General features: G+C 46.4%; 1 protein-coding gene across 1 annotated transcript in view; it reads left to right on the top strand.

The window, feature by feature from the left end:
• Positions 1-22,774, top strand: part of TSPAN4 (tetraspanin 4) — a 405,186-nt gene that overhangs the window by 130,368 nt on the left and 252,044 nt on the right. The window contains exon 2 of the mRNA XM_071761611.1: positions 20,211-20,278. The gene's annotated coding sequence lies outside the window, so the exon portion shown is untranslated. The remainder of the gene's footprint in view (positions 1-20,210; positions 20,279-22,774) is intronic.

Here is a 22,774-nt window from a genome sequence, read left to right on the forward strand (position 1 = left end):
TCTTTTGGAAGCTCCCTTCTGACTGCCAGGAGGGGACTGCTTTATGTGCTCTGTTCACACAGCACCTGGTTGTACCAGCAGCACATCCATCACCCTGATAATGATAGAAAGGAGGCCAACCTTCAGAAATTTCTCCTTACCTTTTGGTTACTAATACATTTTCCTTGCTCCCTCTTTTTCTTTTTCTTTCTTGAAGGGGAAAAAAAAGAGTCAGCTCTCTTTTATGCCTTCTAAAATAAATGAGTCTTGGCAGGTCTGGAAATGTGTTTGCATGCATACAGAGCCCGTGCTGGCTCATTTACCCACTGCCACACCACAGCCCAGGCATTTCCTGAGACTGGCACAAGTTTTTTGCTTGCAGTGATGGGGATGTGAAAGTCTAACAGGGACAGGGGAGGAGGAGAAAAGAGGGGACGGAAGGGGACTCGTGTCTGCCTGAAGGACCCTGTCTCAACGTTTCAGTCCTTGCATGTCGACATCAGTCTTCTTTTTGTTCTTTGCTAGAAGTGCATTCCAAGTACAGCAGCTGCCATGAGCTGAGATGTGACCTGAATGGCTGCTTGTGCCCCCTTGAACCAGATTGATTTGTGACTGTGGCTGGCAGGGGAAGGGCACACAGAGGACTTCACCAGTGAAGAAAATGCAGCCCAGAAAAAGGAGCATGAGGCAAACACTTGGCAAGCCCTCTCCTCCTGCTCCCCCTTGCTCCTGGGGATCCTCCCCAGCAGCAGCAGCTGAGTGCTGGGCTGATGGCTGCAGGGTGACAGCAGGATGGGGACACTGCTCCTCTCTGGTTTACATGCCCAGGGCAGGGCTTGTCCTTGGCCAAGTGCAGGGTGTGTGAAAACTCAACTGCAGTTGGGGCTGGACAGCATAAAGCTCATTTTTAAATCCCAGGTACACTGCCAGTCCTGTGCTGCATAGCTCTGGCCATCCCCTGCCCTTCTCCAGTTGTCCCTCTGTCACTCAGCACAGTTCCTGGACAATTGGTTGCTGTCCCTAAGCCCCCTTGTGTGCTTGCACTGAGTGTCCTGGAGATGTCTGTCCTTGTCCAGCTGCAGAACCTGGCAGCTCCAGGCCTCCTGCCAAAGCTTTTCCAGTGCTGGGGGCTCTCGTGCCACTCTTTTCTGGAGGCACCAGAGGTTGACAGATGTTTGAACTTCTGCTCCTGTCCCTGCCTGGCTCTCTGGGGGACACAAAAGGAACAATGACTCCAGCACAGATGGGAGAGATGTCTGCTGGGATCTAACAAAATGAAAGCTGTGGAAGGAAGACAGCAGTGCCATCTTTAGTCTATCCTACCTCTGTCTCAGCTTTGAGATGCTCCAGAGGAAACCACTTTTAGTATATCAGATATATAATCATAGAACTGGCTGGGTTGGAAGGGACCTCAGAGCTCACCAAGTCCAACCCTTGCTCCACTCCCCCCGTGGTTCCCACTGAGTGCCACATCCAGGCTCTTTTGAAATATCTCCAGGGATGGAGAATCCACCCCTTCCCTGGGCAGCCCATTCCAATGCCTGATCACCCTCTCCAGAAAGAAATTCTTTCTAATGTCCAACCTAAACCTCCCCTGGCACAACTTGAGACCTCTTGTGCCCTCTTGTCTTGCTGAGAGTTGCCTGGGAGCAGAGCCCAACCCCCCCCTGGCTCCAACCTCCTTTCAGGGAGTTGGAGAGAGTGATGAGGTCTCCCCTGAGCCTCCTCTTCTCCAGCCTCAACACCCCCAGCTCCCTCAGCCCTTCCTCACAGGACTTGTGCTGGATCCCTTCCCAGCCTCCTTGCTCTTCTCTGGACCTGCTCCAGCACCTCAAGCTCCTTCCTGAGCTGAGGGGCCCAGAACTGGACACAGGACTCAAGCTGTGGCCTCCCCAGGGCTGAGCACAGGGGCTCAGTATATATGCAGTTTGCACAGCCCACGTCTCCAGCCTGTCCAGGTCCCTCTGGATCCATCCCTTCCCTCCAGCCTGGTGACTTCACCACACACTTTGGTGTCCTCAGCAAACTTGCTGAGGGTGCTCTCCATCCCCCTGTCCATGTCCCCAACAAAGATGTCAAACAGGGCTGGGCCAGTCCTGACCCTTGAGGAGCAGCACTGCTCACACAGCTCCCTGTGGACACTGCAATGTCCTTGTGCCTCCTGAGCACACCTGGGGACATGGACACCTCTAAAGAGCAGAGATTTGGGGTTATTCTGGAATCATTGCCCCACCTCATCCTGGTTAAACATCTGCAGACAGTTTGCAACCCAGTCCCTTTGATTTGCTGAAGATGCTGAGATGTTCAGATTCTTTTCCTGGTGTCACAGAGAGCTTCTGCTGTGGGGAACACTTTTATGCTGTTGTCTTTGACCACAAAATTACTGACCATAAAATCAACTTTATGGTGTTGGAGTTCTTAAAATTTGGGGGGAAAGCTTGCACCATAGGAGAGAAAATTATATTAATGTTTTTTATGCAGTGCCATAGATTATTTAAGGTGCTGATGCCTACTGAAAGCTCTTGGTTAATGGAATAGCACAGAGTAATTGGCCCAGTCTGCCAAATGCAAACAAGGTAATAGTTTTTATTTATTTCACAGGACTAAATTCTTCTGTCATGTTTATTGACTGAATATCTTGGGACTCAGGGTTTTAAACATTTGACAGTAAATTCCTAGCATTCTGCCAAGAAAAAGAGCCAGGTAGGGATCTTACAGCACCTCTCAGCTGTGGCCTTGTACACATCCTCCTGCACTGAGGATGTTTGCTTGTTCACCAGGTTGTTGTCCTTGCACAAAAGGGATGTTTTTAGCAGTGCTAAACTGTGGCAGGTCCATCACTCCGTGGTACCTTTTCTTTAAAGTGTTAGAAAAATGGTCCTTAGCCTTTGAATCGAGGAGCAGTTTTCAGAAGCACTTAAATGATTTCAGAGTGTGGTTCCCTTTGACTTCCAGGCAGACTTTTTGTTTCTTTTAGTCTATTCAGATGCTTAGAAGTCCCCCTTCTCAAAGGTTTGTTGTCTGTTTCTCCTCAGCAGCAAAATTCCCCCTTTTACTCCAGAGTCCAAGGGCTGACAGCCTCCAGGATGGGATTGCAACAGAGGAGGAGATCTCAGCACCTCACCTGGGAGATGGGGAGTAAAGACAGGAGGGGAACAGGGTGTTTGGAACACATAGCCCAAACCCTCCAACTAAATCCCTGGACAGGAAATTATTTGGTTTCCCAGCAGGGGAAGTTCCCAATGTTCTCTGCCAGGCTCTGCTGAGTCCCTGTCTCTTCCTGACCTGCTCTGGTTGCCCACCCCCCCTCTGAGTATTCCAAAACTGCTGAGGTTTGGGTATGAGCTGAAATGTTGGCATCAGAACTCTCAGGGCTGCTCTCTGATCAATTCTGTGCTGAGAAAAGGGGGGTAAGGAGCAGGCAGAGGGAAAGGCATTTAAATGATGTTCTGCTTGTCCCATTTCACTCCTGATGGGTGGCAAAGTGCAAACTTGGTTGTGTTGGGCCCTTTCTCTGGATAATTCTTCCATTAATGCTGTCTCTGTCATAAGTTCATGTTGGGTGGACTTTGGGCCACCCCTTTAGGGCTCACCTATACAGCTTCAGGGTTTTGAGCATGGGTAGGGATTATACAGGGAATTCAGGTGAGCAGGCAGGGTGTGAGTTTGGAAAGACTCTTGCTTGGGGTTTTCCTAAGATGCTGATTTCTTGGGATGCAGTGATGATGAGTCTGGAAAGATTCTTGCTTGGGGTTTTCTTAAGATGCTGATTTCTTGGGATGCAGAATTTGGAAAGATTCTTGCTTGGGTTTTCTTAAGATGCTGATTTCTTGGGATGGCTTGTAATTGTTTGGCCCACCTGTAGGATTGGTATTAGGAGAGAGGTTGGGGTTCTGGGCAGAATGGGAATGGGGAGGAAAGTCTCAGCACTGGGCTCAGTTTTATGCCTGATGTTTCCTTTGCCTCTCTGCAGCTATTCCAGCCTCTGCTCTGGGCACTCTTCCCATGGGGAGGAGAACTGGGTGGAACATAGGAACATTTTTTCAAATTAGAACTTAATTAAAATGATTTAGAAAACATTACTTCTGAGAGTTAACTGTTTCTTGTGAGTTTTTAGCAATAAGTGACAGTGTTCAGCATTTTGTGTGCTTTTTACCTTTTATTTTTTTTTTTTTTTTGAGGCTTGGGTTGGTGCTGCTGTTTCTTTCCTTTGTGGTGTTGGGTCCTTGGTTAACCATGGGGTTTTGTGTTGGCTTGGGGTGTGTGTCCCAGAGCCTGGGGGTTCTGCTCTGGGCCAACTGAACAGCTGGAGCACTTTGGCAGGTTGTGTTCCTGAAATGAAAAGGATGGCTCTAATTTATTTTTGTTTATTTCAAATCTGGCTTGGCAGTCAGCACTTGATCCTGACCACGTTCTGATTATGGACAATCTAATTTGCTTGAAAAATAAACCCCCCTGAAGTATGTTTGTTTGTTTGTTTGTTTGTTTGTTTTTTAAGGAAAATAGTCTTACTGGTTTCATATCTTGCAGAATGCTTTTGGATTGTCTGTTTTATGTTGCTTTATTTATCAAATCTGCTCCTCAGAGATGCTCAGGGGAACATTTGCACACCAAAGCTGAGACCATCAGCTAAGTTGGTGATGCCTCTATTGAAACATTTAAGAAAGAGCAAAAACCAGCACAGGGGCAGAGGAGGAGGGGAACTGAGGAGCACCAAGGTCAGGGGAGGAGGAGGAGGATGGTGGGGCAGGGGAGACCCACACAGGAGCAGATGGATATTCCCAAAGGAACTGCTGGCTTTGGAGAGCCCGTGCTGGAGCAGAGGAAAGGTGAGAAGGAAGGGAAAAACTCTAAAACAATCATTTCATCATCACCATAGTGAGAGCAAGCCCACCCTCAGCAGAGTTGGAGGTGACACCAAGCTGAGGGGTGATGCTGGCAGAGCTGAGGGGTGGGATCCATTCAGGAGGAGCTGGAGAAGCTCAAGAAGTTGGGCTGGGGAAACCTCGTGAGGTTTGGGAAGGCCAAGTGTAAGGTCCTGCAGCTGGTATGAAAATATAGACTGGGAGGGGTGGGATTGAGAGCAGGACTGGAGAGAAGGACCTGGGGGCACTGCTGGTTGGAAAGTTGGGCATCAGCCAGCAATGTGCAGCTCAGAATTGTGTCCTGGGCTACATCCAAATCTGCATGGCCAGCAGGTCAGAGGGGCTGATTCTCCTCTCCCCCTCTGTCTGGCTCTGGTCAGACCCCAGCTGGAGCCCAGCATCCAGCTCTGGAGTGCCCAGTGCCAGGGAGACATGGACCTGTTGGACTGGGAGCAGACGTGATCCAAGGGATGGAACTCATCCCCTGGGAGGACAGAGACAAAGAGAGTGATAAGTCAAGTGGTAATGGGTTTAAACTGAAAGAGGGTAGATTCAGACTGGATAAAAGGAAGAAATTTTTTATTGTGAGGGTGGTGAAACACTGGAGGAGATTGTCCAGAGAGGCTGCAGATGACCCATAAACATTGAAGGGACTCTGAGCAAGCTGAGCTGGTTGCAGATGTCCCTTCCCTCTGCAGAGGGGTTGGAGTAGGTGACCATTAAAGGTCCCTTCTAATCCAAACCATCCCATGACCACAGCCCCCCTGCCCTTGTGCTGCTTGGAGAAAAAGAGCCTGGGAGAGCACTGCTGGTGTTTTCATGTTTATCTTTTTGTTTCTCAGTACCTGAATCTATTTAACTTGGTAATAAGTAACTTTCTTCAAGTATTGTCTCTTTTGCCTGCAGCTGTACTTGATAAGCAGCTCTAACTGATAAGCAATCTCTTTGTCTTCATCTTGACCTACAGACTTTCTTGCTCCTATTCTTAGTATTTTTTCCACCTCATGCTGAGAGAAGGGAGTGACCAAACACCAGGGAGGGCATTTGGTTAACCCACCACAGTGAGTAAGAAGTTTGCTGTGAAGCTGAGCAGGTCTCCCACTTGTGCCTGTCCTGCCCTGCAGTTTAAGCCAAGGTGCAGGAACATGGATGGAGCCCAGTGCTGGCTTCACAACTGCACCTGCTTGGTTTTCCAGCATCCTAAGAGAGTTTTCCATGAAAGCAGCTTTCCCCCCCTCACCCTTCTTCCCCTCTTCACAGTTATTGGGAAATTCTGTACCTGGCGTTCCACCATTTGTGTGCTCATGTTCTGTTTCTTGCCAAGATCTTAATGCTGGGTGCAAATGGGAGACTTGGAAATGGGAGAGAAGATTTTGCTGGCTTAGTGGCAATCAGAAGAGATTAATGTTTTGATATATATTCTGATAAGATGCCCTCTAATAGAAAGGAGGGTAGGAGGTGTCCTGGGCTCCTTGGAGCTGGGAGTTGAGCTCCATACAGCCTTGCTGATCTCAAGAGATTCTTAAATATTTTTTTTCTTAAAAGACCAAGCAGATTTATCTTGAACTTAATTTCTCTGTTGACTTTTATGCTGGGTTTGCCAGAGGGGACAATGTGGTCCTGAGTGCACATACAAAGGAATTCACCTCCATGGAATTCACTCTGTGCTGAGACACTTACTCTGTTGTTTTTTTCACTGCTCAATTAAGTCCTTTCCACCTTTTAAAGGATTTTGAGCATTTCCTCTCCTGCTTTTGCACTTTTTCCCCTGTATAGCCCTTTGCTATGTGGAATGAGGAGGTTGAGAGGAGACCTAAGGCTCTTTTCTTCAACAGCTCCAAAGGAGGGAGGAGTGAGGAAGGAGAGAGCCTCTTCTCCTTGGAGCAGAGGATGCAAGCTATGCCAGGGGAGGTTTAGGTTGGATATTAGGAAACATTTCTTTCTCTGAAAGGGCTGTCAGCCACTGGAACAGTCTGCCCAGGGCAGTCCTGGAGTCACCATCCCTGGAGGCATTTGAAAGGGTGTGAGGAGCTTGGTCCTCAGGGCCATGGTTTGGTGGTGAGCTCAGTGCTGGTCACAGGTTGGACTGGGTGAGTCTGGAGGTCTCCTCCAACCAAAGACATTCTGTGATTCTGTGAATAAAAAAATTATGCTGGAGGAAAACTGAGCTGCAGAGCCAGAGGTGACAGAGCTGATGGGCACAGGTGAGTTGTGAGATGGGGGAAAGGTCTTTGTCCATCATTTGTGAAGGAAAAAAAAATCCCCACACTGGATAATTGGGGAGTGGTTTACTTTAGGGTCCTACACAAAACTCTGTTTGAATTAGGAGCCCTAAAAAGATGGGAAAGGAAAGGAAAGGAAAGGAAAGGAAAGGAAAGGAAAGGAAAGGAAAGGAAAGGAAAGGAAAGGAAAGGAAAGGAAAGGAAAGGAAAGGAAAGGAAAGGAAAGGAAAAAGGAAAGGGAAGGAAAAAGGGAAGGAAAGGGAAGGGAAAAGGGAAGGGAAGGAAAAAGTGAAGGAAAGGGAAGGAAAAAGAGAAGGAAAGGGAATGAGGAAAGGAAAAAGGAAAGGAAAGGGAAGGAAAAAGGAAAGGAAAGGAAAGGAAAGGAAAGGAAAGGAAAGGAAAGGAAAGGAAAGGAAAGGAAAGGAAAGGAAAGGAAAGGAAAGGAAAGGAAAGGAAAGGAAAGGAAAGGAAAGGAAAGGAAAGGAAAGGAAAGGAAAGGAAAAAGGAAAGGAAAGGAGAAAGGAAAGGGAAGGAAAAAGGAAAGGGAAGGGAAGGAGAAAGGGAAGGAAAAAGGAAAGGAAAGGGAAGGGAAGGAAAAAGGGAAGGAAAAAGGAAAGAAAAGGAAAGGAGAAAGGAAAGGGAAGGAAAAAGGAAAGGAAAGGAAAGGAAAGGAAAGGAAAGGAAAGGAAAGGAAAGGAAAGGAAAGGAAAGGAAAGGAAAGGAAAGGAAAGGAAAGGAAAGGAAAGGAAAGGAAAGGAAAGGAAAGGAAAGGAAAGGAAAAAGGAAAGGAAAAAGGGAAGGGGAAGGGTGTGTGTGTGTGTTCTGTCAAAACTGCTCCACCAGAGTCTGCTCAAGGAGAGAGGTGTCCTGAAGTGTGCACCTGGAGAGCAGAAGGTGCTGTGGTCAGGGTGCTGGCAGGCAGCCCCCCTGTCCTTGGGGGGATGTTTGGGGGAGCATGGAGGGTCCCTCTGCACCCTGCAGATGGACAAAGGACCTTACAAGTGAGAGGACTTTGGGTCAGACATCGGGTCTTGGCTAGCTCTGATGTAACCAGAAGGTGCCCAGTGTCTCAGGCCCTTGGCAGCACCATCTCTCCTCCTTTTTTCACAAGTCCCTCCTTGCAGGGCCATCCCTGGTGCAGTATGGTACCAACACAGTCCAGCTATGTCAGGTGCCTGTTTTGGGGTGGGAAAGTCATGCTCAGGTGATGTCTGCCTCTCCTGCCTGCAGGCTGCATGAAGAACACTTTGGATGCTGTGGCTGAGTTGAGCCCTGGGGCATCCCCACAGTATCATGTAAGATGTTATTTGTGCACTGTGAGCTGGTACAGTTTCCTCTTAGGACACCATTTGGACATCTCCTTCACTTCCCCCTGAGCAGAGATGTTTTCCTGGCATGGGACATCCATCTGTGTCAGTGAGGATGTCACCTCCCATCATCCCAGGGGATCTGGCAGCAGGAGAGTCTGCAGGAAGCTCAACCTCTGCATTTCTTGTAAACACTTTCCAGCCTTTGGTCTGATCCGTCCTGGTGGATTTTTGCCCAAATTGGACACAGCAGCCCTTGGATGGATGCTCCCAGAAAAGGCAGCAACCCCAGGACAACCATTCCAGAGGCACTGCAGCATGGAAAGGCTCTTCCTGCAGCACTGACCCAGGGTCATGGAAAAGTAGAGGCAGATGGAAGCTGTCAGGGAGATTTAATTTGTCTGAGGACTGCAAACACTCACAGCTCCATTGTGAGTGGAGAGGAGAGCACAAATGCAGGAGCTGGAGCTGGTGGTACCCAGCTTGGGAAGATCTTGCTCTCCATCACTGGATGTCCTGATGTCCCAGAGGAGTGCTGGCCTCTCCTGTGAAGGATTGTGCTCTCTGGATAGCTTGAGGATCTTTTGATCCATTTCCTAAGGAAAATGTGTTTACAGCCCCCCAAAAAACCCAGGATGCTCAGGGTGTGTGACAGGGTGCTGGGGGTGTGTGACAGGGTACTCAGGGTGTGTGACAGGATGCTCAGGGTATGTGACAAGATGCTCAGGGTGTGTGACAGGGTGCTGGGGATGTGTAACAGGGTGCTGGGGTGTGTGACAGGGTGCTGGGGTGTGTGACAAGATGCTCAGGGTGTGTGACAGGGTGCTGGGGATGTGTAACAGGGTGCTGGGGTGTGTGACAGGGTGCTGGGGTGTGTGACAAGATGCTCAGGGTGTGTGACTGCCAGGCTGCTGACCTCTGGTGTTCTGCCAGGCTGAGGAAGATGAAGCATCAGGGAATGTGCTGTGCTTTGGGGGTGGCTGTGATGGGACCCAAGGGGGACTTCAAACAGGACAGAGAGCACTGAGGGGAACTCTCTCAGATGCAGTCAGCAAAAGAAGGTAACAAGAAGTTTGTTGTACCAGGGTGATCTGTGAGAACAAATTTGCTATGGACTGGGGCAGATGATTTCTGTGCCTGCATCAGTTCCTGTGGGCTCATTTTGTTTCCTCAGGCTTTACAGTCACAGATGTGATGATGCTATAAATGCTTTAATCTCTCCCCTTAGTTCAGAATTTGGCCCCTTCTGTGCTCCATTAAATCCCACATTTAGCTTTATTTTGAAGAGGTTTAGTCCTAAGAGCAGTGCTGGGGACAGAAATGGTACTTCTGGTTCTGCTGCCTGGGTTTGTACCAGGCTGGCAGTGCTGGCAGGGTGTAACTGCAGATCACTGGGATGCACTGGGGCATCGTGGCAGCTCAGAGCTGCACACAGGTCCAGGCTTTAATTTCTTGTTAGAGAGGGGCTGCTCTCATCTGCCTTGCCTGATTTTTCCCTGGCAAAGAAGAAGAATGTTTACAGTTCAGGTATTTAATGACCCCAGGAATATGAGGGAAGGCAGTGTGATGTAAAGGGCTTGGGGAGATGGGGGAGAACTGATCCAGCAGTGGAATGACAGCATCCAGCAGTGTGCTGGAGGTGTGTATGAAAAGCTTTAGGTTGTACAGTGAGCAGCCTTCTGCACTCTGTCTGCCAACACCTGTGTCTAAAATTAACAGATTGCTGAGGTTTACTAACCAGAGCATCAACTCAAGGGAGGGACCATACTCACAGACCAGAAAACAAGGATGTGCCATGAATGGGTTATTGAAGAAACTTTCCCATTTATTGTGAGTTCATAGGATCATGGAATGGTTTGGGTTGGAAGGGACCTTAAAGCTCATCCAGTTCCAACCTCCTGCATGGGCAGGGACACCTCCCACAGCCCAGGGTGCTCCAAGCCCCATCCAAGCAGAAAACATCACTTAGGCAGCTTTTGAACAAAAAGTGTAGAGAGCTTTTCCTCCCTCTCCTCTCCTCTTATTCCTCTTCTGCTCTTGCCCTTTGCCAGGCATGAGCAGCAAGGAGAAGCTGTACAACATGCAAGGGCTATGGACCACAACACAAGGTCTGACTTCACACAATTGGGATTGTCACTTTTCCCTGGGATCTGAGCTCCCTGGAGGACCAGGCAGAACAAACATGGATCCCTGCTACCAGCAGTGCATCGTCTTGTTGAAGAGGCAGAATATCCCTGGAGAACACAACCACAACTTTGTTACCAGGGCAGACACAAGGGAGTGCAGTGGTCTTAAAATATGTGCCTGACACCTAGGACATGGGATAGGGACTTATTTTGGGCTCCATACTCAAAGAGGTTTACTGACTCTGCAGGGACTCCAGCTGGGACTCTTGGGTGTTGATGGAGGGGAGCACACTGCTCTTCCCAGCCCCATCCATGCCCAGCACCAGGATCTGTTTGCCATGTCCTGCTTTTCCCTGCTTGGCATTTTGAATGGAAGAGCTCCTCAGGCAGCATCCATGTGGATAACAGCATCCAGAAGCAGCTCCAGGGAGTAGCTGGAAGCTGTGAAGCTCTGCTAAAGGTACCTGAGGATCCAGGAGTGAAGTCTGGGGTGGGCTCAGAACTCTCTGCCCTTTGCTCAGGGCTTGTTTGGCAGTGAACTCAAGGTTTGTGCATTCACAGTTTGCAGAAAAGAAGTAAATTCTTAGACATATTAAATGTGTGTGGATAATATCACAGAACCACCAGCATGCTTCAGAAGAGTGGTGAGGTCCAGTAATGCCTTTGTTTTAAAGGACAGAGAGTCTTCATTTACCTCTAGAACTGAGGAAAGAATTTATCATTAGGACTGTGCTGCCAGATTTAGCAGGATGAAATTAACTCAGTCATCTGTAATGCAAATGTTGACGTCTGATTAATAGAGAAAATAACATGAGTAATTAATCCATGAAGGAGTAGATAATTATAAATGGAAATTAGATCATCAAAGGATAAGCCACGCGAAAATAAAACTCCCCCAAAACATGATTAATTATTAAAATTCCAGCGAAAATGCATCTTTAACAAGACAGCCCTTGGAAGCCATGTCGTGGGGTTCATCAGTATTCTGGATGGTGTTATTTTACAATCACAAAATTCATTAGCTGCATTAGAAATATAATGGGGACATTTATTCCACCCTTGCTATTTTAGGGGCAGGGCACAACCTCAGTACAAAACTGACTCAGTTCTGATTCCTGCAGAGCCAGTTCTGGCCATGGGGTATGGTTTGGGTGGGGAAGGCAGGAGATACGTGCTGGCATTTTTTTAAGGAGGAAATGCAGCTTTTCCATGAAGACGTAGTTGTACCTGAGCACCCCAAGACAAGGTGTTGGAGGAAAGGTTGTTTTTCTTGTCAGGACACAGAGTTTTGTGTAAATGGGTTTCTCTTCTTGCCTCTCAGAAAAATTTCAGGTGACCTTGGACAGACAATTTTATAACTTTGCACTTTTTTCTCTCTCTTGGTTTTGAGTGCTTCAGCTAAATGACACGTAACAAGAAGTTATTTCAAAGATTTTCATTTCAAGTAATGGTTGGAATCCACCCTTGCACAACTCAAAAGCTCAATTAAATATGTTATTCTTTTCTTATCAAATGTAGGACTTAACTGCTCTTCAAGTGCTGTTAGATACTTGAGTGACTTCATACTTTGAAGATACACAGTTTTTTAGCAACATCTTTCCTAAGGTTTAATTTTACATCTTGCTATTTTAAGAGACCTACTTAGGAACTTGGCAGGTTTTGCCCTTGCTATTCAACTTGACTCAATGTGCTTTATTTTAGTAGTTTAAGTGCACTTTCCATGGCATCACAGTGGTTACTGAGCAGTGCAGACCTGGACTTACCAAGGCTTTGCTCCTCATCCACATGGAGCCTGAGAGCTCCTGCTGGAATAGAGGATTTAAACCAGTGTCAGAAGCAGAGAAAATATGGGAAGCATCTCTGAGCTTGGTACTGGCATGAAGACCTCTTTGGAATCATGGAATCACAGAATGTCAGGGCTTGGAAGGGACCTCTGGAGCTCATCCAGTCCAAGATCCCCCAGGGCATCACACAGAACACATCCAGGGGTGTTTGAGCTGGAACTTCCCATGTTCTGGCTTCAACCCATTATTCCTTGTCCTGTTACTGGACACCACTGAAAAGGGATTGGCCCCTTCTTCTTGCCCCCCACCCCTCAGATGTTTCTGGACATCCATAAGATCCCCTCTCACCTTCTTTTCTCCAGACTGAACAGTTCCTCAGCCTTTCCTCACAGCAGAGATGCTCAGGTCCCTCTCATATGGTTGGAGATGTCCTCCAGCATGAGCTGCTCCATCACCTTTCCAGGGGTGGAGGTGAGGCTGCTGCTCTGGAGTTGCCTGAGGATCCCTTTTTGCCCTATCATCATAGGAAAGAACAAGCTCATCTCTGCTGGGCCACTGTCATGGCACTAAAATATGTGCATTCAGTCATGGGTTAAAACCATCTGTGCTTTAAGTCCTTATATCAGGTCCTGGAGCAAAGAAAGGCCAAGAGAAGGAGTTGGAGCTGGAGGGGCTGGAGCAGGGTGAGCCCTGGTGCCAGCTGTGCTGCTGGGGGTTGGGGGGCTGATGCTCAGGGAATTCCTGGTAATTTTGTCCTGGCCACTTCTCTGTTGGAGATGAATCACTGTGGAGGTGTCAGAGGAAGCTGGGGAGGAGGGCAGGATCTGGCCCTGCACTGATTTCCTCCTTATTCTCCCCCATGTTCTCTGGCTCTGCACTCAGAGGTCTGAAGTGATGTGGTTGGAGTGCAGGATTTACTTGTCTTAACATTTAAAATATCTTCCAAGTATCAGCTAGGATCAAAAACCTCAGGTGTTGGTGTTTTGTTTTGTTCTTTTGAGGCTTGTTCTTTGTAGGCAAAAGATTGAGTTGTCTTGACATTTTACAACCTCTCTGTTTTCTCCTATTGAAGCTGAAATGTATTACAAAAGGTCTCTCATTTTTCTGAGGTCTGCTGGGTCCCTGAGCCTGGGAGCAAGATCCTCCCTCCCTTCCATCTCTTATCTGCTGACCTTCAGCAGCCTGATGGAAGGCTTTGTTTTTCTCAGGACTTCACTGCCTTCTGAACAGCTTGGGCAAACTATCTGCTATCTGAATTATAGCTGCTGAGGAAATATGAAAAGATCAAATAGGGTTTTGTTCTCTTGAAAACCTCAGCTCCATGAGTGGCTTCAGTGTGGAGCTGGGAGACTTCTTGTCAATCAACACTGTCCTGTTCCCCATGGCCCTGCACCTCTGTTTGAAATAGCTTATTCTCCTCTCCTGAAATATCTTCCTGGGGTAATGAATTTTCCAGCCTCAGCCCTACTCTGACTTAGTTGTTAAAAATCTGTGTGCAGCACTGATACAAAGGGCTCCTCTGCCAAGCTCAGGTGCAGAGGAAGGGAAAACCATATTTAAAAAAGCCATATTTAGGTGGCTGTGATGGATTTGGGAGCCTGTGGAGCTCATCACTGCTTTCTTTTCTTATCAAACAGGAGACTGCAGCATCCTGGTACCATGCAGCCCATCAGGAGTAGGGGTATTTCTGTCAAGGAAGGAAAATTTGTGCTCTGGTGCTCCAGGAGATGCACAGAAGAGAAATGTGATCCTTCAGCATCTCCCTGGGTAGCAAAAAGAGAATATATAAAAGAAGATGAAACTCAACTGCAGGATGCTGTACCTGGAGGAATTCCACAGTCAGTTGGCTTTTTGATACCTGAGACTTGAAGCTGCTGAGTGTTCAGGCAGCACCATTTGGGTCCTTCCCACAGGAAGGGAGGGTGGGAGTGTGGTCAGTGAGCAGCCAAGTATTTCTGCCAAAATGACTTTATTGACAGTCAGTTTTTCCCCAGAAATTTCCCAGGAAAAGTGCTCTCCTGGGCTCTGATGGAAATATCATTCATTTCATCTGATCTGTTTAACCTTGCCCAGGCTGCCCTTCAGATTTCTGATTTACATTTGGGATGCTTTTTACCTCCCCCTGTAAACTGAGGTTGCTTCATCTCTTGGAGTGGCTGGTGAAGAGCAATGGATTCTGCCTTTCCACCAGGCATAATTTATAATTAAGGAATAATTTATGATTCTAAGGTGATGGGATGTGTTCCAGTGTCAGCACTGGGTATGCATTTTTAAGCCTCTCAAACAAAAAAACCCCATGTTCCTAGGATGTTATTATATAATATTAAAGAAAATACTTAATACATTAGTATTAAATAAAAACTTTCAATTAATTTAAAAAGCATCCCTCCCTCCCTCCCTCCCTAAGAGCCCTTCAGACATCAGTGACCATCAAACTTGGGTTCTGTAGAGGTTTGTTCTCTATTCCAGGTGTTGCCATCCCTTCCCTGTCCTGCTAAACCTGCTCTGCTTTTAACTTCCAGCCTTTAAGTCTCTCCCTTCTTCCCTTTTTCTCTTCCTCTGGGAGGGGAGGTGGAGGGGAGCAAGAGAGAGAAATTCTGGTCTCTGGGTGGTTTTGCCCTGACCACCAAACCAACAGCTGGAAAAGGGAGTCCATTTGTCTCCAAAAGGACCCATTTTGTCTCCGTGAGGTCTTTACCTGAGAGTTCTCCCAAGATCTCTTTCTGTTCCTACTACATCCATACCCCAGCTATAAAATGCTCTCTGGGAAACAGGGCTTGATGCATTTTCCAGTTGTGAGTGAGCTGTTCCTGTGCTGGAGATGCACTTCAGATTGAAGACACTATGGGGGAAAGTAGATTTTGTATCTTCTGTAGCACTGTGAGCCCTGTGCCAGATGCAGTGATCCTGTTTTAAGCAGCAGACGTGTTCAGAAGTGGGCAAACACACAGCAGTACAGTCAGTGGTTTGTAACCTCCTCTCTCTCCCAGGATTTTTTCTAACTTGCAAGCTTTACTTGAACTGTTTAATTTATGGAATAGCTCTTTCATTTCTTTTATCTTCTCAGTACTTCTGCTGAGATGAGAGTGTGCTTAAATGGGAAGGAATGGCCCCATTTCTTCTGTCTGTCTAAATAATCTATCTCGTTTGTTCAGCAATAGAACATACCTGTGGGGTTTTTGGTTATTTTTTTTTTATTTATTTAGTCACCAAGTGTAAGGCAGGAGTGCTGAACATCTGTGTCCTTGTAGAGTCTGTTCAGGTGAACACAACACATAGAATCATAGAATCACAGAATCACAGAATCAGCTGGGTTGGAAGGGAGCTCAGAGATCACCAAGTCCAAGCCTTGATCCACTCCCCCCGTGGTTCCCAGCCCATGGCACTGAGTGCCACATCCAGGCTCTTTGGAAATATCTCCAGGGATGGAGAATCCACCCCTTCCCTGGGCAGCCCATTCCAATGCCTGATCACCCTCTCCAGAAAGAAATTCTTTCTAATGTCCAACCTAAACCTCCCCTGGCACAACTTGAGACCTCTTGTGCCCTCTTGTCTTGCTGAGAGTTGCCTGGGAGCAGAGCCCAACCCCCCCCTGGCTCCAACCTCCTTGCAGGGAGTTGGAGAGAGTGATGAGGTCTCCCCTGAGCCTCCTCTTCTCCAGCCTCAACACCCCCAGCTCCCTCAGCCCTTCCTCACAGGACTTGTGCTGGATCCCTTCCCAGCCTCCTTGCTCTTCTCTGGACCTGCTCCAGCACCTCAATCTCCTTCCTGAGCTGAGGGGCCCAGAACTGGACACAGGACTCAAGCTGTGGCCTCCCCAGGGCTGAGCACAGGGGCAGAATCCCTTCCCTGGACCTGCTGGCCACGCTGTTCCTGAGCCAGCCCAGGATGCCATTGGCCTTCTTGGCCACCTGGGCACACTGCTGCCTCCTCTTCAGCTTCCTGGCAATCCAGACTCCCAGCTCCCTTTCTGCCACTCTGTGCCCAGCCTGGAGCTCCCCATGGGGTTCTTGTGGCCAAAGTGCAGGACCCGGCACTTGGAATGTTGAACCTCATCCCCTTGGGATCAGCCCAACTCTCCAGGCTGTCCAGGTCCCTCTGCAGAGCCCTCCTGCCTTCCAGCTGATCCACACTCCCCCCAGCTTGGGGTCATCTGTGAATTTGCTGATGGTGGACTCAATCCCCCCATCTAAATCATCAATAAAGATATTAAACAGCACTGGGCCAGCACTGGTCCCTGGGGGACACCACAGCCACCAGTTGGATCAGCACCATTCAGCACCACTCTGTGGCCTCCAGCCACCTGGGCTCACTGCTGGCTCCTGCTCAGCTTCCTGGCAATCCTGTGCCATCCTTTTCACCTGCAATGGGTGCTTGAAGTTCCCCACTTTGGGTGAGCTGGAACTGAAGGAAGGAAAGGCCACCAGGAGAAGAAGTGTCAAAAGCCTTGGAGGCCTTTTGGAAGTTAAACCACTCTCTGATCCCCCTGTTATTTGTAGCCAAACTACCAGGTCTTTAAGTACCTTTTGGCGTTGAGGATCAGTGTGAAGGTTTAAGTGTCCATTCCTGATGGTTTCTCTCACTTGAAGTGCACTCTCTGGCTCTGAGCAATTACTGCATCAGTCATTGCAGTGGCAGAAAACCCCTGGTTATTCACCTGATAATATTCTCCACTTGAGTCTTTTCTCCTCACAGCCTTTCAGCCCTTCTGTAATTGGGGTGCGAGGGAATGAGGAGCATGGGCAGAGCCCTAGCACTTGATAAACTCCTTTTTTCTCAGGTTCCCTGAGCTCCTGGGGGAAGGGAAGTGTCACGGAGTTTTCATTGCAGCCTCCTGGGAGCAGGCTGGCAGAACGGTGGTGTCCTGGCTGCTGCACTGGGACAGAACCAAACATCTGCACCAAGTGCCTGGGGGATTTGGGAAGAATTTTTGTGCAGCTGAAAAGGTGTCTGTGAGGTTTATCCTTACACAAGTGAAGGGCCCAGAGCTGATCAGGGGACTGGAGCATTTCTCCTGTGAGGAAAGGCTGAGGGAGGGTGGGATATTCAGTTTTGCATACATATATGTATATATATATATTTTTATATATATATTGTATGTTTATATATATTTTTAAATATTTATAAATCTATATACCATATTTATATATGTTTTATATATATATTATATTTATATATTTATATACTATATATATTTATATATATTTTTATATACCATATATATTTATATAATATATATATTTATATATATTTGTATACCGTATATATTTATATACTATATATATTTACATATTTATATACCACATATTTATATATATTTATATATTATGTTTATATATTATATTATATATTATATTTATATATATTATATTTATTATATGTATTTATATTTATATGTATTTATATTATATTATTATATGTATTATATATTATATATATTCTATATTATATACATTATATATTATATTATATAGATTTATATACAATATATATTTATATATTTATATACCACATATTTATATATATTTATATATTACGTTTATATATTATATTAATATATTGATATTCATATTGATATATAAATATATAAATATAAATATATTTATATAAATATATAAATATATAAATATAAATATATAAATATGAATAAATAAATATGAATAAATAAATATAAATATTTATATATATATTTTTATATATTTATATATTATATTCACATAAATATATTTATTTTTATATATATTTATCTATATATATACATATATATATAAATAAAAGTAAATATTTATATATATTTACATATTTTTATATATGGTATATAGATACCTGAAGGGAGGATGCAAAGATTGGAGCCAGGTCCCAGTGACAGGGCAGGAGGCAGTGACCAAACTGACCCACACTGGGTTCTGTCTGAACATCAGGAAAACACTTTTTTTTTTTTTTTTTTTTTTTTTTTTTTTTTTTCTGTGACTGAGCAGTTTGCCCAGAGAGCTTGTGGGGTTTTCATCCTTGGAGGTTTTTAAAAGCTGTCTGGAGAGGATCCTGAGCAGCTCCAGCTGGCCCTGCTGAACAGAGGGGTTGTACCAGATCCCTTCCAACCTTAACTCCTCTGTGCTGCTGTTTTAACTCAGAGCATCCCATGGGCAGTGACCTGACCAGGTGGAGGATTCATTTTCCTCTTGTCTTGCCTCCCCCAGTGCCATGTGCAGGTTTGGTACAGAATTGTGTTACTAACGACAGGTTCTGCTGTTCTAGCAACACTTTTAAAAAAAATATATTGACTTCTTTTTACTTTATTAAAAAACCTGTGATTTCTGTACGCATGATATCTTGGGAAGATCTCAGCTTTCATTGCAAAATGTAACTTAAAGGTTCACTTTTTTGTAGTTATAGAGAAAAGATGAAAAAACTTTCTAAAAAGCCAAATCTTAGGTAACAAATTCTAATGCTCAGTATTCTATGAAAATATTTTGATTTTAGGAAGCTGATTTTTTATTTTCCTTTACGTGATCTTGGCAGTGCCAGTGTCTTGTATCACCTCTTCTTCAACACCTTTTCTGGATGAGTAGGATTTGTGTATGCATCTTTTTTGGAGTCTCAGGTCTGTGAAATGCTGGCACCTGATGCAGTGTTCAGTGGGATTCAGGTGATATAAAGCAGCTGAGAGTGCTCCCCAGTTCTAATGAAGTGCTGGAAGATCCTGGGTGGGAGGATCCTTCTCCTCCTGGGAGAAGGGAGCTGAAGTCCCATGGGAAGTGAAGAGCTTGATCCCATCAGGTTGGGAAGATGCTGTCCCCGGAGTCACTGTTGTCCTTCTGATGACTTCATGAGGCAAGGGGGGAGTTTCAGGTACAACCCTTTAACCATCACATCAATGAGTCCATCATCAGCAAATTCACAGGTGACCCCAAGCTGGGGGGAGTGTGGATCAGCTGGAAGGCAGGAGGGCTCTGCAGAGGGACCTGGACAGACTGGAGAGTTGGGCTGATCCCAAGGGGATGAGGTTCAACATTCCAAGTGCCGGGTCCTGCACTTTGGCCACAAGAACCCCATGGGGAGCTCCAGGCTGGGCACAGAGTGGCAGAAAGGGAGCTGGGAGTCTGGATTGCCAGGAAGCTGAAGAGGAGGCAGCAGTGTGCCCAGGTGGCCAAGAAGGCCAATGGCATCCTGGGCTGGCTCAGGAAGAGTGTGGCCAGCAGGTCCAGGGAAGGGATTCTGCCCCTGTGCTCAGCCCTGGTGAGGCCACAGCTTGAGTCCTGTGTCCAGTTCTGGGCCCCTCAGCTCAGGAAGGAGATTGAGGTGCTGGAGCAGGTCCAGAGAAGAGCAAGGAGGCTGGGAAGGGATCCAGCACAAGTCCTGTGAGGAAGGGCTGAGGGAGCTGGGGGTGTTGAGGCTGGAGAAGAGGAGGCTCAGGGGAGACCTCATCACTCTCTCCAACTCCCTGAAAGGAGGTTGGAGCCAGGGGGGGGTTGGGCTCTGCTCCCAGGCAACTCTCAGCAAGACAAGAGGGCACAAGAGGTCTCAAGTTGTGCCAGGGGAGGTTTAGGTTGGACATTAGAAAGAATTTCTTTCTGGAGAGGGTGCTCAGCCATTGGAATGGGCTGCCCAGGGAAGGGGTGGATTCTCCATCCCTGGAGATATTTCAAAAGAGCCTGGATGTGGCACTCAGTGCCATGGGCTGGGAACCACGGGGGGAGTGGAGCAAGGGTTGGACTTGATGAGCTCTGAGGTCCCTTCCAACCCAGCCCATTCTGTGATTCTATAAATGGGAACTCACACCTTGCCAGGTCTTTCTCTGCTAGGTTTCAAATCCTGCTGGTTTAGTCCCTTTCATGAGTGGGTCTTTTTTGTCCTTCCCAAATGGCAGAGTTGTTTCCTTGTATTTTGCAAAAGGCAATGCCTCTGACACAAAGCTCTTGTTTTGCAGGTTTGCTGGTCCAAGAGAGGTGACCTTGGGATCACATCAGGTGCTCTGAGCTCTCACTCCTTCAGCAGGTATGGCAAGGGCTGGGCTTTCTTAAGCTAAAGTAAGATAATTTCCCAGTAGAAAGCTTATTAAAGAGCAGAAAAGACAATTTGCACAAGCATTTTATGATCAGGCTGGTGTAAGAGGTGCTGCTGCTGCTGCTTCCCTAAGAATGGGTGCCTGGAAGAGATTGTGCTGAGAGCCCTTTGGGTGAAGGGACTGAATTGGGCATTGGATTATTACCTGAAGATGCTCTTTTTTTTAATTAGTATCACTGAAAAACTAATCTGACTTTAAGTGATGTGGATACTGTTTACCCCAAAATCAGAAAGCAACTCTGTTCTGTCCAAGGCAAATAGTAATAGTATTAATAATAATAATAATAATAATAATAATAATAATAATGAATCATCACCATCACGTTTACCAACTAATGCATTAAATCTTTCCATTTTTGTTCTTTCCCCTTGAACCTGTATCTTCTGTGCACAGTCTGTATTTCAAATAAGGAAACAACAAACCCAGTCCTTCCACGTGTTGTAAAAATAGTTGAGGTGTTGAAGAACACCTGGTGGTAAGGGAGAGACAGATAAACAGAATAAAAAAAGAGGTGCTGCAGCATCTGGCCCAGTTGCTGTAAGTTTGGAGTTGGTCACTCAGCAGCACAGGACTGGGACACCAGGATATATTTAGGATAATCTCACATTGCACAACCACTGGAGTGGGGAGAGGGAAAGAAGAAAATACATTGGAATTTTAGGTCCCCAGAGGGTTACTCTTCTCCCTTTCTTTTGTTTATCTGAAGTACTTCCCATTTTTAGTCTCCTTTAAACAGTTCCAGTGGATATAATGACCAGCCCCAACCTCCAGCTGAAAGTCAGATTTTCTCAGAAATTTGGAAAGGGAAACAATTTCTGGTTTGCAGTTGCAGCAGAAATCTGGATGGGAGCAAACAGCAAGCATGTGGTGGGGAGAAGGTGCTGGGGACACCCAGGAAAGGAGTCCCCACTGCAGGGGGACTTTAGCTGGGACTTGCAGTTTTTGCAGATTTATTAAATCTGTGGAATTCTGCATCCCATGAGCTGAGGATTTGACCAAGGACTGTTGTGTGAGGCAGAACTGAAGTGAGGCACCTGGATTAATACTGATTTTTGACTTGGGTGTTCTCAGACTCTCAAAAGAGGTGTCTATCAGGAATTTTGTGTTTCTTGGTGTTCTGTGACCCTTTCCCTCCAGTTCCCAGCTCTCTGGTCCTTTGTGGGAAAAGCCTTTGCTTTTCCTTGTATTTATGACTTCCACGTTAGTTACAACTGGAATTAAGATCTGTGCTGTGTAGTTAACATTACTCCAGGCCAATTGAGTTGAATCAATCAAATCTCATCAATTTATGCTAGATAATAACTTTTTGGTCACTTTTCCACCCCTTGTGTTGTCTGATAAGACTAAAATATCTGTTGTTTACAGGCCCCTCAGCAGGGCTGCTGTGTCCATGTGGGTTTCCCACTTAAATGGAGCAGGTTCATTTGGGAGAGTTGTCCTGATTTGATAGAATCTGTAATTGGACTGGGGGATGGTTTTGTTCTCTGAATTACCGTGTCAAAACTTGGGCAACTTTGCTTTCCATTTTAAAAATGAATTCCAGGTTCAGGCCAGGGAAATGCAGCAGCTGGGGTGACCCAATTTTCTGCCTTGCCAGTGAGGATTTTGTTGGTTTAGTTTGGTTATATATTTAACTCAATAGGCAAGGATCAGAGAAGCACAGGAGGCTTCTTTCTTTGCTTTGATACTGTAAAAATTCAAAGAGCATCACTGGATAATGTAGAGGATTCAGCTCTTGGGGCCCTGTTTTCTCCCTTACCCCACTGTGTAAAGTGGGCAGGAAAAACCCCAAACTAAGTCTGTTTCTCTGCAGCAAATTTTTATATTGAGTCTTTAAGGCTGTCTATGAGGGTGTGGGCATACCCTTTTTTTCTGTGTTGTTTTAGTGTGGTGTTCTCTGGTGGGTGCCAAAGGTTGAGGGAATGTGGGGGGGGGGGGGGGGGGGTGTTTTTAGGCAGTGGGGAATGGATTTGGTTCTGGATACAGAAATTACACAAAGTATGCAAGAGTTTCCTAAGTAGTATTTCACCACTGAAACCAGGCAGTGTAAAGTGTTCACTGAGAGGTGAACTTTAGCCAGAAGTGTCACTTCTGCTGTACAGAAGGTGAACTGGGCAAAAAATGGCAAATTGTTGTTTTCCTGTTGCTGGCAGGAAGGGAGGGAGATGTCTGCCTGTGCCTGGGGTCTGCATGCCCAGACCTGGAGCTGTCAGGTTGTATGCCCAGAGGGATTTGAAGTGATCTTTGTGCTGTGAAAAGCCTTTTTTACCCATGTGTTTGATGGAAGGAGGGGGATGGTTGTGTAGAGAGGTTTTGCTTTGCTTTCCCCACCAGTTTTTGGTTTTCTTGAGCTCCTCCTGCCTCTTGTCTCACTCCTGACAGGCAGACTGCTTTTTGCCATGCTGAACACCTTGGGGCAGAGAGGA

Source organism: Heliangelus exortis, chromosome 18 (assembly GCF_036169615.1).
Source record: "Heliangelus exortis chromosome 18, bHelExo1.hap1, whole genome shotgun sequence".
Classification (NCBI taxonomy): domain Eukaryota; kingdom Metazoa; phylum Chordata; class Aves; order Apodiformes; family Trochilidae; genus Heliangelus; species Heliangelus exortis.